Raw genomic sequence first — 18,310 nt, 5'->3', positions numbered from 1 at the left:
ATTGCTTATGTATAAACACTTTGATTCAATTCTTGAATTCAATTATTGCACGGCAAAACTTGCATACAATTATTGCCGATTCTTGTTCAAGAATCTTGTATCGTGTAAATGGGCCTTAATATTACACGAACCACTTGGTGCCACTTTTGACCCTTCTATAACTCAAAACATCTTTAAGGTAAACACATAAAACTACGTGTGTTTAATTATATCCATAAGGACATCTAGAAGCCCAAATTTCATGAAGCTAGCTCAAACGGTTATAAAGATATGAAGGTCAAAAAGTCGTAAATTTTAAGACTGACTGACATACCTATAGTACCTAAACCTAACCTACTTCCAGATGACCTAGAAGGATGAAATTTGGAATCCAGCTCAGTTATTGTGTGAAAGCGTAGGAAAAAATCTAAAAATTAAAAAAAGTTATAAAATAGGGGGGGTCCCCATACAAAAAAACCATTTTTTATTGTGACTGACATATAAGTACCTAAACCTAACCTATTTCCAGATGACCTAGAAGGATGAAATTTGGAATCCAGCTCAGTTATTGTGTGAAAGCGTAGGAAAAAATCTAAAAATTAAAAAAAGTTATAAAATAGGGGGGGTCCCCATACAAAAAAACCATTTTTTATTGTGACTGACATATAAGTACCTAAACCTAACCTACTTCCAGATGACCTAGAAGGATGAAATTTGGAATCCAGCTCGGTTATTGTGTGTAAGCGTAGGAAAAAATCTAAAAACAAAAAAAAGTTAATAAATAGGGGGGGTTCCCATACAAATTTCTTTTTTATTGTGACTGACATATAGTACCTAAACCTAACCAACTTCCAGATGACCTAGAAGGATGAAATTTGGAATCCAGCTCGGTAATTGTGTGTAAGCGTAGGAAAAAATCTAAAAATAAAAAAGTTAAAAAATAGGGGGGGTCCCCATACAAAAAACCTGTAATACGCGCTAAACAACCGGCCAACGGTGTGTCGTTGGCGGCGCGCGGCACCACATAATTAATACAAAGAACAGAAGTAAAAAACATGCAGCGGAAACACAAGAAAAACATTAAATCTCAATACCTGCCTAGTTTTCTTTACAAAAAGTATTGATATCCCATCAAAAACATAAATGTAAAAAAGGAGAGCCAAGTTCAATACAAAAATTATGCTTGGCTGTGGGGTTCGCCGCAAAAAGAATGGAGATTTAAATGAGTGCCAAGTTCTATGCAAAATCCAAATATGTATTTATAGGAACAAAATAACATTATAAACAAGTATTAAACTCTATTTCTTTGCTTTATTGGATACCTATAACAATTGCTGTTATTTAAAAAAAATGTGAGATCTTAAAGTAGGTTAGATTTGGCTTGGCCAGTTTTTATCAGAATTACAAAATATATATGTTGAATAACTTTATAAAATGACTGATGTAATGAAAACTGGCCAAGTCAAATCTAACCTGCTTTAAGAACTCGCATTTTTTTTAAATAACAGCAATTGTTATAGGTATCCAATAAAGCAAAGAAATAGAGTTTAATACTTGTTTATAATGTTATTTTGTTCCTATAAATACATATTTGGATTTTGCATAGAACTTGGCACTCATTTAAATCTCCATTCTTTTTGCGGCGAACCCCACAGCCAAGCATAATTTTTGTATTGAACTTGGCTCTCCTTTTTTACATTTATGTTTTTGATGGGTTTCGATTACACGAAACTTACACACAACTCATTTTACAAACAACGAGATTGATCACAGAACCGTTGGCAGCGCACAACCGGTCGTTGTGAAGATGGTTGGTGAAAGCGTTTTCTTAAGAGGCCCACTGATTAACAGTCCGCCGGACGGTATCAGTTAGAACAAAATTTTGACAGTTCCGAACGACTGACAGGCCGATACCGTCCGGCGGATTGTTAATCAGTGGGCCCTTAGCAGTGACTTTCAGCTGTACTTATATGATAATCGTGACGATGTCCATGACTTAAGTTCATGGTGAAAAGACTTAGCCCCATCTGAGCCCTGTTTTTTCTTTATAAAATTGTTAATACTAATCAAACGTGTTGTTACTTTTGTACTTAATACATTTTATTTAACCCCTTTTCCAATATTTTAAATGTAAAAAATTATATGAGTTAATTAGATATCCAACCTAAGCACAAGTTTCAACATATCCCAAAGAAAACTTAAATCAACAAAGAAACTAAATTAAAAAACTAACTCAAAATGCATTCCCCGGCCACAGACATAAAATCCAACGGGGCCACTTTGCCGAGTTTGCAGACTTGACTTCGCGAAATGACTCCGAGGTGACTGTCTGAATTAATAAGCTGTAGATCGCTTTTACGATACTTGTTCTTTTTTATTTTGTATACATAATGTAACTATCTCTATGTAAGGGTGGAACTTATGTTGTAAACATAGTTATAGTTTGTTGGTTTGTCAGTTTTATTATAGGTACTCGTTATTTACAGAAGCCAGAGCTGCAAGTGAAAAAGAAAAATGCGAGGTTGCTTCACGGCAAAGAGATTTCATACAAAATTTTAGATAACAAGTATTATGTGGCTTAATGTGCTACTTAGTCCGTTTTAGTAGTTAAATAGGGTAAATCGTCAATTACTGGCGACCGGCTAATAAGTGGCCACCTTAAACTAAAAATGAATTCTATTATCTGGCCACCCTTCAATAACTTGCCGCCTTATAATAAAATGAATTCTGTTTATTATAGGTGTAAAGAATTCATTTTTAGTTGAGGGTGGCCAGTTACTAACAGGTGGCCGGTTATACTGCCAATATTTATTTCAAGTGATTTTAAATGATGACTGTGTAGTCAGTTTTAAAACATTTTTCCTTTATTAGGTATAACATATATGTAGTATATATAGGTATATTATTATATGGGTAGATGTTAGTATACCTAGCTACCTTATATAAGTAGTAGCAGTCAGATGAAATAAACCTCATCAAAACCGAAAATCGTCTTGAACAATTAAAATAATTACAAGTCACAACTATCAAGCCAGTCCCCGCCCGTCACGTCACACGTCACGTCACACGTCACGTCATATGACGTCACTTACTTATTCACCGCGTAATTACTGAGATATACTTAAGTTCATATCGATTCTGTTTTATCTTGGAAAGAAGGTTAGGAGTAGTCAGATTTTACAAGGAATAAAAGCTATCTATTCCAGACAGTTACTTGGATAATAAGTCGTAATTATTCAGATATACTGTACCTGTGATAAACAACTACCACTAATTTTGACATTGACAGATACACCCGCGTCTAAGTAACTTACTTTCTATGTATCTCGCTCGTACTCGCATATTAGTGCAAGCGAGATGTATAGAAAGTAATTTACGTAGACGCGAGCGTATCTGTCAATGTCAAAACTGGTGGTAGCCGTACTAGTGTAAATTTCATTCGATAGCGTGACGTACGCGTTTGCGTTAAGTCATTTTGTATGGGATTTAGAACAGCGCGCCAAGCGGGATGTTTTGGAAACTCTAAATCCCATACAAAATGAGACTTAACGCAAACGCGTACGTACGTCACGCTATCGAATGAAATTTACACTAAGGGTTCTGTTATGTTATATTAGGTATATGCTATCCACAGCAGCTGAATACATAATTTACACGAAAGTGTACCTTCTGTACCTATTTATTTCCACATAAATGTTTAGTGAAAGTACTGATTAGCCAGTATAATATATGTACAGTACCTAATAAAATTTAAGGAACCATTTATTATTTTTTCAGCTTTTACCTATTTTTTGGCTAGTGTAAAAAAATCCCGCACCCAAACCCCGGGGTATGTTTATGACATCCCTAATTTATATAGCTTTAAGACATGTGCGACATGCGGCCGGCAACTGACCGACGACACCCGTGATTTGTGGTAACCCTGCCGCTGACGTGCCAATTGTCTCCGTCTTGAGACGGCGCAACTCACGAGCGACAAGCGACGTTGCTCGTGTGGTCTAAGATAGCAACTGACCGTCAGCACGCGTGATTTGTAGTAACTTGCCAATTGTTTTCGTCTTGAGACGCCTCAAGTCACACGCGACAATCGACTTTGCTCTTGTGGTGTAAGTTAGCAACTGACCGTCAACACGCTTGATTTGTGGTAACTCTGCTGCTGACGTGCCAATTGTCTCCGTCTTGAGACGGCGCGACTCACGAGCGACAAGCGACGTTGCTCTTGTGGTCTAAGTTAGCAACTCAGCGTCAACACGCGTGATTTGTGGTAACCCTGCTGCTGACGTGCCAATTGTCTCCGTCTTGAGACGGCGCGACTCACGAGCGACCAGCGATGTTAATAAAGTGGTTAGACCACTGTTACAAATAAAAATTAAGAGAAATACAGGCAGACATAGGCGCTACTTATGTTGTCAAAAAAATCACCTGTGCTATTCCTAAATGTTGATATTTTTAAAGAAATTCGACTGTATTTAATATAATTAGATCTAACTGTATGAACTAGTTGTGACTGTCTTAAAAAGAAGAACTTTTTGACTCCACATTATAAATCTTTTATAGCAAGTTTTGAAACTATTCGGAAGTCCCTTATTTACATCTTTAGTTTACGACAAATCACTGCAATCACTCTTGCTTCTTTACACAAATCCCTAAGCATTAATGATGTTATTTAGTTAGGCAGTTTTCTTAAACACAGGCGGCGTACGAATTCACATCAGTGGGATAATCGCTTTATAAATATATCTGCTTATAAGCCCGACGCTCGTTATTCACCTCTCAGGATCAGTCAGGGGCAGCAAATCGAGTAAACGGTTCTTGATACAAATGCTTGTAAGGGCCATACTAATAATAATTATAATTTAGGTACCTATGCTATGCATTGTAATGTTATGTGTAAGTTTGATTTTTTTGCTCCTTTTTTTATCTGTATATTTTTTTCTATTTCATCCGCTCCTCTTGTGCACCTGCCGCTCGCTTGTGCCATGGGCCACGGTTCGCACTCTGTCACGGGCAGCGGGTTGTGTAAACGCTCCTTGATACAAACCCCTAAGGCCACGCTAATATTAGTACTATACTTATTTATATTAAAAACATTACTTAAGAATGCGAAATACGAGTGTTTGTGATAAGAAGATATCGTGCAATTTCACTGATTACAATACAATAGGGTATTATACTGTATTTAAAATAAATTCTTTTACACCATGCATGAAATAAAGCACCAGATAATTATTAGAAAAACACCGATAGGAGTTATTTTTAAACACAAGTTCTATTTAATAAATCGGATAGAAATATAAAAAGTAAGTGAGTTTACAGTGACATCACTAATGTTTCATATAAATTCCATATTAGCAAATCGTTTTGACAGTTCTAAAAAAGTAACTGATTTGACTAATAGGAAAATACCCTATTAGAAGAAACTTAAGTATAAGAAAGATTAAGGGCCAGTTGCACCAACCACTATTACATCAGTATCAGCATCAATCAGCAGTTAAAGTATGAGACATCCCATACAATCTTTAGCGAATGTTCCAACGGTACGGACGGGTTGGTACAACCGACCCTAAGTGCGTCACAAACAGCCAGTATTTGGTATAAATACTGGCCGCGTAGCCAAGATGCCAATCGCTTACGCTCCGTAGGCTCCGTAGCGATCGAAACGCAACTGTCACTGTCACACTAATATGGAAGAGTGATAGAGAGACATAATGCTTTTCGTTGTCGAAGCGATAGCGATTGTAACCTTGGCTTGGCTGTTTGTCCCTAATACATTCCGTACATATAAAATAAAAATCTAATACGTACTAATGTGTGTTGAGAAGCGCTGGTGGCCTAGCGGTAAGAGCGTGCGACTTGCAATCCGGAGGTCGCGGGTTCAAACCCCGGCTCGTACCAATGAGTTTTTCGGAACTTATGTACGAAATATCATTTGATATTTACTAGTCGCTTTTCGGTGAAGGAAAACATCGTGAGGAAACCGGACTAATCCCAATAAGGCCTAGATTCCCCTCTGGGTTGGAAGGTCAGATGGCAGTCGCTTGCGTAAAAACTAGTGCCTACGTCAAATCATGGGATTAGTTGTCAAGCGGACCCCAGGCTGAATGTGAGCCGTGTCAAAAATGCCGGGATAACGCGAGGAAGAAGAAGACGTACTAATGTGTGTTAGTTAGGCAACTGGTAGAGAAATCCTAAGGCATTAAGTTTCTTCATTTAAATTTTTTTACTTGCAATAATGTTCAAATAATTACTTTGATCTTTGATGGCTTTGATTGGTGTCTCTGTACGAATGTTCTTTAGACAGAACATGTGTCCTACTCTTGAGAAAACACCGTACATTCCACAGGTATCGACAGGTACATGTACAATCATTGACCAATCCTTTGTTTTCCTACATGTCAGCACCATACACTCAAATCAAAGCAGAAAGCACTACAAAAAACTAAGGCATCACAAAGGGTTACCAAGCACCTTACCCTCAAAAGGGTTCTAAAAAACCTTTGAAGGGGGTGTTAAAACCTTATCCGAAGGTTTAATTAAAGAGGGGGCGGAAGGGGGAGGGGTGGTGGCCATTTCAGCGCTGTCCACTTCCGGTTAACGTATGGACTGAGTCCTGACGGAGGAAAAAGAAACGGAAAGGTGTGGAGGCGACTTTTTATTTTTTTTTAATTCTTTTATGCTTGACGAAGCTTTTGAGACAAAGTCTTGATTGCATACATCTAAGTGCAGATATATTTAATTTTATACAGGTTAGATACATAAATGGTTGGTTTATAAAAAGCTCTTATTTATTTAAGAATTGGGATTGTTTTGTTTTTGCTCAAAATTATTCCTTGATTCGCTATTGCACTGATCCACACTATTAAACATACATACAAAAACACACAGCTTAAATCTTAGGTGTATTCTATGTGTACATACTTATACACATAGAAAACACCCATGACTCAAGAACAAAATATCTGTGTTCATCAGTTCATCACACAAATAAATACCCTTACCGGTATTCGAACCCGGGGCCACCGGCTTCATAGGCAGGGTCACTACTTACCCACTAGGCCAGACCGGTCTCCAACGAAGAACTCATTGTTAGCGGGTTTTGAAATAATGATATTAAAATTATAAACGATTATAGCACTGTCGGTGAAACTCTACCTTTTAGAAGTCTGTTAATAAAAGTCAGTCTAATCACCCTATCTGTGATACTCGTAAGAGGTAAATCACATTAGTCCATCTTCCTATATGTCCCATAAAAAGGACGCTGTCCTATACAAAGCACATCGGATCAGACGCTCAATAATCGAGTAAGTGTAGGACGGCTCCCTATTTCATTATCTCCCTGTGCGTCCTTTAGATGGCCTAGCATGGTAAGTGTCCTTTAGAGAGGACACTAATTTAAGTCGGATTTAAAGTCATAGAGTTTGTGTTTATTTTAAAGAAATTGAATCACATTAATCCATATTCCTATGTCACATAAAAACTGTCTCAGTGCGAGTCGGCCTCGCGCACGCAGGGTTGCGAACCATTACAAAAACAGCAAAAAAATCACGTTTGTTGTATGGGAGCCCCATTTAAATATTTATTAAATTCTGTTTTTAGTATTTGTTATTATAGCGGCAACAGAAATACATCATTTGTGAAAATTTCAACTGTCTATCACGGTTCTTGATTTACAGCCTGGTGACAGACAGACGGACAGACGGACAGAATAGTCTTAGTAATAGGGTCCCGTTTTTACCCTTTAGGTACGGAACCCTAAAAAGGACGCTGTCCTCATCTGATCAGACTAATGACACGAAATATGGAATAATAATAAGTTTACCAACAGGCGGGCGTGCTTGTTTGGCCGGTGCCGTAGTTGAAAAAAAACCATATTTCCCCATAACCATGCTAGACCTCCCTCGTCGCAGTTTTATTTCAACGTTCTTGAATTGTTAATGTGTCCATCTCAGCCACGATTGAAAGTGCTCGCTAGCATGGCTTTAATTAAACGTTGAAACCTGCTTTAATTCACTTCTTATACCTACTCGTTCGGTAGGAGGTCTGTCAGAAAAGGTAATAGGAAAGTAGGATATCAGTCTTAGTTGCCAAGTTATCTCATGTCTTTAATATTAAGGTATAGTTTGCTATTTCGTTGTGTATTTTTGGTATGTTACCTATCTGTTTTACTTAATATTTACCTTTTTTCTTTTTACTCAATTCCTGATTATGATAAAAACCTTAACACATATGACAAAATGAATATATATGATAAAATGAGCGAAAGATTGCATTGAACGAACGCAAGTGAATGATGAGATGACGGGCGAAAGGCGAAAGGGAGGTATGGAAGAAAAAGACATGCAGCGGCAAGGGCAAGCGAATGATGATAATGAGTGACAGATTGAACGTCATAAGTCGTGTTAGTAATGCGGTTGCGAACGTCACTCATTTTATCAAGGAAATTGACAGATACAACAGGGACAACAACGGCGCTGCAGTGACATTAGTCGCAATAGTAATTTAGTTGTACTTATAGTTTATCGGAATGTCATCTTTACTTTACTACAGAGCCTGATTATGATAAGCACCTCAACACAGGTGACATGTAACTGTCATACCTATATACGTTTATGTAATGTATGTATACTTAATATGTTAAGACATACGATTCCATACGTATCGTCACTGTTATCAGCTCCCGCCACCGGCCTTATGACGGCTATCGGTCAGTTATTGGGGCGGGCAGGACATTCAGTCCGATTGGAGATGTAAAAATTATGATATCGACTCTACTGGCATAAATAACCTCAACTACAGAGCCTGATTATGATAAACACCTCAACACAGGTGATATGCAACTGACACCTATATACCTACATGTAACATACGAGTCCATACGGGTCGTCACTGTTATCAGCCCCCGCCACCGGCCATTATGACGCCCGTCGGTCAGTTATCGGGGCGCGCAGGACGTTCAGTCCGATTGGGGATGTAAAAATTTATGCGCAGCGTTTGAATATTGGCCAAGGTTTTTGCTGCTGTTTTTAGTTTCCCGTGTAACCTATGATTGGTAGGTTACTGCATCACAAGTACCGGATCAAATGCGTCAAAAGTCTCTTTAGACCATGACGATCACCTGGATTGACGCGAATCTCACGCACGTCTTTTATTAACCGACTTCATTTAGCATTAACTAGATCGAACCCAAAATTTTTACTTTGCTAATCCGCGAAAAGATAACGTGCTAATCAATCAGTGCTAATATATGTGTGTGTATGTGCGTGCTAGTGTTAGTGCGTGCTAGTGGTATAGTGTTGGATTTCCGCAAAGTAACGCCTGATTCTATTCCCTATTAACTAGATCAGCGTGAGCGATCTTTAAGGTCGTATCAAAATAAGATCAAATCCGTATCAAATTGTTAAATCTGATCAGGCTTCTGCTTAAAACCCATCGCATAGCACTCGATATATACACGTATAAATCAATTACCACACTAAAATGTTATATCTTCACATGGCCTCCAAACGCTACCTTTTTCCACAGTACTAGGCTATCATTACCAGCTAACTGATAAGGCAACTTGCCACTATTTATTGCCCCCTTACGTTTACTGGCCATTGTTTCAAGCAATGAGGAAAGGATATAATGAGTGTGTTTTTCAAACGAAGCATAAATCTGCTAGGATGGGCTGTATGGGAATTTGAGACTTGTGAAGTTGGCACATGGTAGGTTTTTGAGGGAGGGTGGAATGAGGTTAGAATAATGTTAGTAACTGTTTTGACTGTGACTGGAGTAGTGGCTTTATTAGAAGCCTTGCTTTGGCTTGTATTTGATTGTAATGCTAATGAATGCTTACATATAGGTAACTAGAAAATTCTTTGAAATTTTCCGACAAAATCAATTGACAAGAAACAACGACAAAAAATATAGATGCGGGCGCTGTCATCTCTATCTGTCAAATAGCTTGATAAAATGAGTGACGTTCGCCGCCGTATCACTGCCGCGATTATAACGTTTTATCCGTCACTCATTTTATCCAAAAAATTGACAGCGACAGCGGCAGCATCAAAAAGCCACATAAGTAAAGGTAACAGTCTAACAGTCCATTTCCAACGACAGCAGCACTACCGTTCATTTTACTATGGAAATTGACAATAACACCGACTCGTTTAGTACTAGTAGTGCAGCTGCGGTCAGAAATGGAATGTTACCCTACGTTGCAAAAGTAATGCAGCCACAGTTGACAACCGAATGTCACCGTATTTCTCCTTTTTAACTTTACTCATGTTATCATTATCCTTCTTAACCGACTTCCAAATCTCAAAGAAGGAGGTTATCAATTCGGTTGTAGGTTTTTTTTTTCATTTTTTTAAATATGTTTTATTGGAATATGCTCTTATTTTTTTTACAACAGGTTTAAACTATGGAAAACTACCTGAATAAATGTAGTTTTTGAGAGATTGGGTACATTATAAACAGGAAAAACTGTTTGTGTGTAACTCCTGCATTATCATTTTAAAAAAGCAATCATGCTGATAATTATGTAGTTATTTAATGCGACATAAAAGCACACTAGGTGACCATTACCACAGTTTCACAACAATAAAATTCACAAATGTAACAAAATATGATTAAATTCAATCAACTCTTGTAATTAAACACCCAGGTATAAAGTAACTGTAATTCCCAATAAATCACCTTTCGTAATGACGCAGTGCATTATCAGGACAGTTGCATTACCTGTTGCAGTTGCTCATGACATATGGCCGCGATTATACCTAACACTCGCTTGATAGTTCCTGACATGCGGGTCGCTTCCAACCGGTACGAATGGAGGTACAAGGGGGAGGCCTATGTTCAGCAGTGGACGTCTTATGGCTGAGATGATGATGATGAACATGAGATTTTGACTGCAGATAAAATATTTGTACCTAATATGCTCGATACAATGTATGTAACTATGTATTAGATCAAAATGTATTTATACGATTCCATATAAGGTTCCGTGCGTGCTGCTAAGTACTTCATGAGAATGCTTATAAGTCTCGTACATACATTAATGTTCTTACGTACATCACATAAACATTATCAGTCATTGTGAAACAGGTCATCGAACTTCATAGGTAACACATACTAAGTTACATAAGAGCACAGAATAAATAATAGTACTAGGTACAGAAGACTCACTCTCTAACAAAACGCGTCTGTCACGATCAGCACAGATATGGCCGCTAGGTGGCGACAGCGCCACGCGCGGCTTATGGCTTTCCCCAAAATTGGGGTGGAACGGATGTACTTTTAGCTACCTGTAGCAAAGCAACGAAATCGCGGAGTGAGCCAAGACTAAGATTATTATATTAATAATATCAATACTAAGAAATCTTTCATCAATAGTACCTACATACATACGGTTTCATACTCTTTGTATGTTTTTGTAAAGATTTAAAACGATCATCAAATATTTATTTATGTCAGTACAAATACGTTTATGAGTAAAATATTGAATAGTAGTCATAAAAATTTGAGCTCAAACACAAAATATAACATCGTCATAGCAATTCTCAGTGTCAACTATATATTTCTCTTTATGCGACGACACAACGCAGTAAATTCCTTTAAATATAAACAATCGAATTAACAGCAAGTTATGTCCATCATAAAGTACGTCCATTGAATGCTGCGTAATATTAGAATCTCCACGATATTGTTATAAAATCAAATCCTTTTGAAATCGTACGGAACGCGAATATGTTACACCCACGGTTATTTTGTGGTGGGAGTCATGAGAGATTGACGAGATGGCAACAAAGACATATCCTAGCGATGATCTCGCCTGGTGCTACAAAATTCGGGATTGCTTATGATTTTGTAATTAGGTATTTACTTTACTTATTGGTGCATTATAGAATATTGACTTATTTACTTATTACCCTGATCGTGACTCGAATGCCGCCATATTCAATAGCAACTCCATAGATCAACTCACAATGCAATGCTCGTACTGTATTTATTGATATTTTGATTATGGTGCGTGCAAAAAGTATCTTGACTGAAAAAAAATCGCAATTTCTTCTTTCTAAAAATAGCGTAAAAATACCTTCATCTTATAAGTCAAAAACTGTATTTTGTAACTAAGCACGATTTTTAATTAAATATATTGTGTATTGATGATCATTTGTCATTCATTGTTGATTCTTTAGAGTAAATTAAATTATATTCATGAAAACAACATAAAATTTACACAAATAAAAATAAATCTGACTATTATATAACATACTCACTCAATTCAGGACAAATTAATTATCTGAAACGTCCGTATGAAAAATTAAATCGCCACCGCTGATGACTCGAGCCACACAGATCAGCCTGAAGCCTTGATGGCACGTATAAAGTAGGCAGCCATGCGACAAAAGGCTGGTATCGCGCCATCTGTCGGTGGACGTGTGACCTAACGGCTTGGACGGGGAATTATGACAGTGTTATTGTCACTATAAATGCTTGATAATGTATAAATACATCCTTTAACTGACAACTACATGTACAGTCACCGGCAATACTATATTACACAACGAAGGCCGCAAAAATATCTGACACTATCTTATTTGCAGAGCCATAAGAGCGTGTCACATATTTTTACGGCCTTCAAAGAGTAACATATTATTGCAGGTGGCTGTACATCTTTTAAGAAGAGAAGAAAACAGTAATTTTCCAACTCCATAGTAAACTTTATTTTACTTTAATTGGAATTTAAGTGTGCCAAAATAATTGTAATACTTTTGAGAAATATAGTAACAGCGTCGTCTATTGGTTGAATATCTTGGGCCGCACATTCATCATTAAAAATCAAAATTTTAAAGGTATTTTTAACATCAACCAAGTTGAAAAGCAAAATTTGCTTATTATATTCATCATAATTATTCCGCTTTAAAAAAACTAAATATCTTTAAAAAAAATTGTCTATAAAAAGTTTACTCTTTATTTGAAAAGTTTTAGTGGACCATATTTTTGCTTTTGACACAGTCGTCGTGACAACCATTAATTGCTTAAATTTCATAAAAATTAAGTGATTTTTAGGGTTCCGTACCCAAAGGGTAAAACGGGACCCTATTACTAAGACTTCGCTGTCCGTCCGTCTGTCACCAGGCTGTATCTCACGAACCGTGATAGCTAGACAGTTGAAATTTTCACAGATGATGTATTTTTGTTGCCTCTATAACAACAAATACTAAAACCAGAATAAAATAAAGATTTAAATGGGGCTCCCATACAACAAACGTGATTTTTGACCAAAGTTAAGCAACGTCGGGAGTGGTCAGTACTTGGATGGGTGACCGTTTTTTTTGCTTTTATTTTGTTTTTGTTTTTTTTGCATTATGGTACGGAACCCTTCGTGCGCGAGTCCGACTCGCACTTGCCCGGTTTTATTTGATTTAAAATAGAAAGGAAACAAAATAACAAGACTTTAATTCCAATGTTGTTTACATACACAAAAGAGTCCCACAAGGTTCAATTTTAGGCTCACTTTCTTTCACTGTTATTTATTTAATTTGAGTATTACCAAGATAACTCTGCGTGGCATTTGCAATGTAAAAGTGTGGCCATGTCATAATTGTAGTCAAATTTCTATTAAAATATGACGTTTAAAATGATGCTCCTTTAGCAGTTCAAGTCGGTGCAAACTTAAGTAAAACGGACTCTAAATATCTGGATAATAATTAAAAACCCCTAACAAATAAGTTTGAGGACTTAAACACCTGTCGCTGGACTAATGTCCTAACAGCTTAAGAAAAACTGCAGCCATAAACTCACATCGCAATTTAAAATTGAAACCCAGTGGAACGTCAAACGTTATAGCTCAGCGTTGACGTCGTGACGTGAGAAATATGACTCCGTAAGGCCTGGCGCGCGATGGACGGCGTTGAGATATGACGCTCGTTCTTAACCGTGTGTAGCGGCACTTATACCTGTGTGTGTGTGTCTGTGTGAAGTACAGTCTGCTTTGGAGTGCTGTTTGTTGCAGTAACTTGTGAACATGGGAAGCCGAATATGTTGATTCTTATAACGACAGAGAAAAAACCTGTATTTAATCCCTACTAATATTTTAATACAATAAATGCAAACGTAACTGTCTGTTACATCTTCTAGCTTTAACTCCTGAATCTATTAAGACGAAATTTAGTATAGAGACAGTTTGAGGCTTGAGAAAGGACATAGATTAGTTTTTATCAATCATTTCACGCACTTCGTCTGTGCGTCTGCTATTCTATGTCCTTGGATCTCAAACTATGTATCTGCATACCAAATTTCATCAAAATCAATTCATTAGTTTAAGCATGAAGAGATAACAGACAGACAAACAGGGTTACCTTAGCATTTATAATATTAGTAGTGATATCAATCATCAACTATAAATAAAGCAAAAGACGAGTCTTTTCCTTCAAACGCCATTTTCCAGCCTATTTAAAGCCTAGCCTAGAAACGCGCCCAGCCAATCTTCGTCAGGAAATCTTTAAACTCATTATCGAATAGCTCTCACCTTAACGAGGTTACGGCATATTGCGATAGATGGCGCTGTCTTTGAAGCTTTAATCAGTTTTAGACAAGATTTTAACGGATACTTTGGAGAGGTTTGTACAGGTCAGTTAAGTATAATAATATGTACCTATTATGTATATTTATAAGCCCCGTCTTGTACGTGAGGTTTGCAGACACATTATTTACCTAATGAGAGATGCATATCTAGGCAAGGACTTTTAGTAAATCTAACCACATTTAATGTAATTAAATAAACATCAAGGTTTAATATAACTAAGTATGATATGAAGTTGTTAAAGTTAAATAATGTACCAACTATTTGCGTTCTTTTAAATAAGACTTAACTAGGCAAATTAAATAAAATGGGATTTACTTATCTATTTTTTGTGTAGGTATCAGTTTGTATGGTGCATAATAAAGTTTAATAATAAGTAATTATAGCTATAACGGGAATAAACATTATAATTTTAACTATGCCCCCATCTGTCTTGAATAGCCCGCGGATGACACCAGACCAGATGCATGTGACTGATAAAAAAAATCGTAAAAACACCAGGCGTCGAAATTCCCAACCACTAATAAAAAATTAACAACGCGTAACATACTTTATCTTACATTGCATCAATACAAAAATCCTCTATTATTAATTTACTCAAGCTAGCGTTACAAGAAAATATTAAATCCTTTTACTTATCAATTTACCTTTAACTCTCCTTAAACAAAACTATGTTTTTAAAGAAGCGATGTTACCCCAAAGTATTAAAGTTTAAACTGTGCGAGAGCGTAATACCGAGATACGAGGTTGTCGAATTTTGGCGAAGCGTGTACGCATAATGGAAAGGCTGGTAGATGATTATCGACAATTTCGCTGTTATTTATGGGATCTAGGGAGTGCGTATCGATAAAAGTTGCTATTATGCGCAGGAGTTGGTCCGGGGCACACCGGGGGAAAGCAAAAAAAATATACCAAAAAAAATATTGTGGCTTGTTTCATTTAAATTGTACATACAACTGTTTGAAGTGTTAAAACACACATTTATCAATTTCATTTGGTCCTATTGATGTAACTTAATTGTTGCCCTAAACTTCATTCGTTTCAGACATTCATTCAGACAAGAAGTCATTAGGTTTTTATTTTTTAATTTTATTGTCCATTACAAAGATATTTGCTTTAGGATTGTTCGAGAGTCTTACTAAATCAAGCCTGAAATATATCAATGCGTCTGCTTAATATATCGCGATGCATGTTTTTAGTAAGGCTTTTTTTTAGGTACATATTTGTTTTTACATGGATAGCTTTAACAAACGTGTTTGATGAGTCGTTAGAATCTATTTTAGGTTATTGAACAGTCAATACATCTTTTAACTCCTCTTGGGGTTTTTAAATCCTAATACGTACTAGTACAAATTACCTCCAAAGAAATTTGAATCATTATTAAATGGAACAGAGTTGCTTTTGTTTTGTCTCTTTCGATTTTGAAACAAAACAAATTAGTTTCAAATACTACTGATTCAAATTTGACTGACAATTTTCCATTATGTTGGGCCGCTAGAGGCCGCTAAAATACTGGCACAGCAATCCACCATCTCCCTCCCAGTATACCCCCATCACTAACAACAACGCTCGCATTACACTTACATCGCCTTGTCCATTATTCCGACACGGCAAGGGTGCGTCTTATCCTTAATTACCGGTACCGGTTTACCGATTACCGGTGATTTACCGGTACTAGATAATTTCGTTTCCAATTAGCGGTCATAATGGGCTTTAAAAGTTTATTGATAGGTAGATGAAGAGTTACGGAATGTAGTTAGCAATTGGCAATATGATCTAGCCACTAGCTTGACTTTTTATATTTCTGCGCTTCATATAGTTGTGTTTGCTCAGAGCAAAAAAAGGTCAACCACGGCGTTGCATGAACAAGAGATTTCCTTTAGCAGGATTGGTCCTTAGGACCCAACCCAAGGATGGATTTAAGAAGTGGAGCCACCCAGATTTTTGATGCAGGTGGGGGGTGGGGGGGGGGTTTAAGCGTCTGCGGCGTTTGAGGTTAATAATTCTTTAAGTTTAGGTTCTAAGTCAAGTTTAGTATCATTTTCAACTAAATCAAAGATGTAGACATAGAAATCATCGAAATCGGTTCAGCGTTTATTGATTTCCCATACAATCCTACACCTTACCTTTCATTTTTAAGGTATTTTTTTAGAATAAAAACTATCCTATGTTCTTCCCTAATCCCTGGGACTCAAACTATCTCTATACCAAATTTTATCTAAATCGGTTCAGCGGTTATTGAATCCCCATACAAATTTCCTCCTCCCTTTTCACACCCTTAAGGGATGATTATTGAGATTAAAAGTATGCTATGTTATTCCCTGGGACTCAAACTAACTCTGTACCAAATTTTAACTAAATTGGTTCAGCAGTTTAAGCAGTAAAGTATTTTTTTCATATTTTATGTGGTTTTACTTCGGAATGGTGTCATTATGATATCAGAAATGAATTCGACACCCCCGATTTATACGAAAACGATACCAAACTTGACCTAGTAGCTTAAATGATACAGATATCAAGATCAAGTTGAGAGCACCCCCCCCCTAAAAAATTACATCAAAAATCTCGGTGGCTCCACTTCTTGAATCCATCCCTGGGTCCTAAGGACCAATCCTGCCAAAGGAAATCTCTTGTTCATGCAACGCCGTATATTAGCTCCAGCGCCATCCACTAATACCTTTATATCGTTTGAAGAAAAAGCAAGCTGAATTTTTTCAAGCTGCATCACTTACCTGAAACAATAAAAAAATCGTTTTAAATACATATTTGAATCAGGTACTATAAAAAGTAAACAATTTTAATTGACAGGTACCTTTTAAGACCTATTTACAGAAAAAAGTGATGAAGTGTCATTATTAACGTCATATTTAGTTATACAGTGTATAATAGTTATTTGTTTTACAAGGGGGCAAAGTTGTTGTTTAACCGCTCGTGCTAATATTGATACCCGAGCAAGCGAAAGATTCCAAAATTGAGCCACGAGCGTAGCGAGTGGTTCAAAAAATGGAATCTTGAGCGTTGCGAGGGTTTCAAAGCACGAGGGTTAAATAAAATTTGCCCCCGAGAGAAACAAAAAATTTTTCACCACACCAACCCGAAGCAAATATTAAATGTAAAATATCAAACAAAATCAAACCAAATCAAATAAAAATGAATGTGATTATATATTTATCATCCGAAAAAATCATTTAAAAGTCAATCCATCCAGAAAACATAAGAAAACAACTCAAAATTTGCATTTGATTACTTTGCCTCACATGTGAATAAAATGCAACTTTGCTATTCGTTTTTGACGTGCAAATTAAGCCTTTCCGAGCTGGTGTGGTGAAAAGCAATTTATCATATTACCACAGTTTGTCATTCATTACTAATGCCTTGCAGAATTAGCTTGGTCCGACCCTTAAGTTCTCCCAGGATTTAAAGAGTAATTCTGGTGATCGTAACCAATGGGAACGAGTGACAAGAAAAAAAATATTCACGCATTTAAAACCTGACCATCACAAATCATCAAACATTTTTCCCCAGACTATAACGCCGTAACCGTTTTAATCTTGTACAATAGTATTCGAACGGTGCTCAATGGACACAAGGGCCGAATCTTCACAGTCTTTTGTTTTGAGCGGGAGTGATGCAAAGTTTGTTTGATTAAAATGTAAGAGGTAGGACGGTTTAAGAGGTTTGACAAGGTAACTGTGGAATCGCCAGTAGGTAAGTAATTTCATCTGCAGTAGAGGTTTCACACTTGCCTGAGACTCAAAAGTA

At 36.8% G+C, this 18,310-nt stretch overlaps 1 protein-coding gene and 1 long non-coding RNA gene across 6 annotated transcripts in view; one reads left to right on the top strand and one right to left on the bottom strand.

Moving 5' to 3' along the window:
- LOC134665459 (uncharacterized) overlaps positions 1-18,310 on the top strand; it is a 430,855-nt gene that overhangs the window by 120,767 nt on the left and 291,778 nt on the right. The window contains exon 1 of one of the 4 annotated variants that reach the window (XR_010098376.1): positions 2,916-2,925. The exons of the other annotated variants lie outside the window; for them this stretch is intronic. This is a non-coding gene — a long non-coding RNA (uncharacterized LOC134665459). Of the gene's footprint in view, positions 1-2,915; positions 2,926-18,310 lie in introns of those variants that run through there. 4 annotated transcript variants of the gene reach the window in all.
- The window catches only part of LOC134665397 (protein tiptop), a 424,238-nt gene that overhangs the window by 248,502 nt on the left and 157,426 nt on the right, over positions 1-18,310 (bottom strand). The window lies entirely within an intron of this gene.

This window comes from Cydia fagiglandana, chromosome 6 (assembly GCF_963556715.1).
Source record: "Cydia fagiglandana chromosome 6, ilCydFagi1.1, whole genome shotgun sequence".
In the NCBI taxonomy this organism is placed as follows: domain Eukaryota; kingdom Metazoa; phylum Arthropoda; class Insecta; order Lepidoptera; family Tortricidae; genus Cydia; species Cydia fagiglandana.
This window is presented reverse-complemented; position numbering and strand designations above follow the sequence as displayed.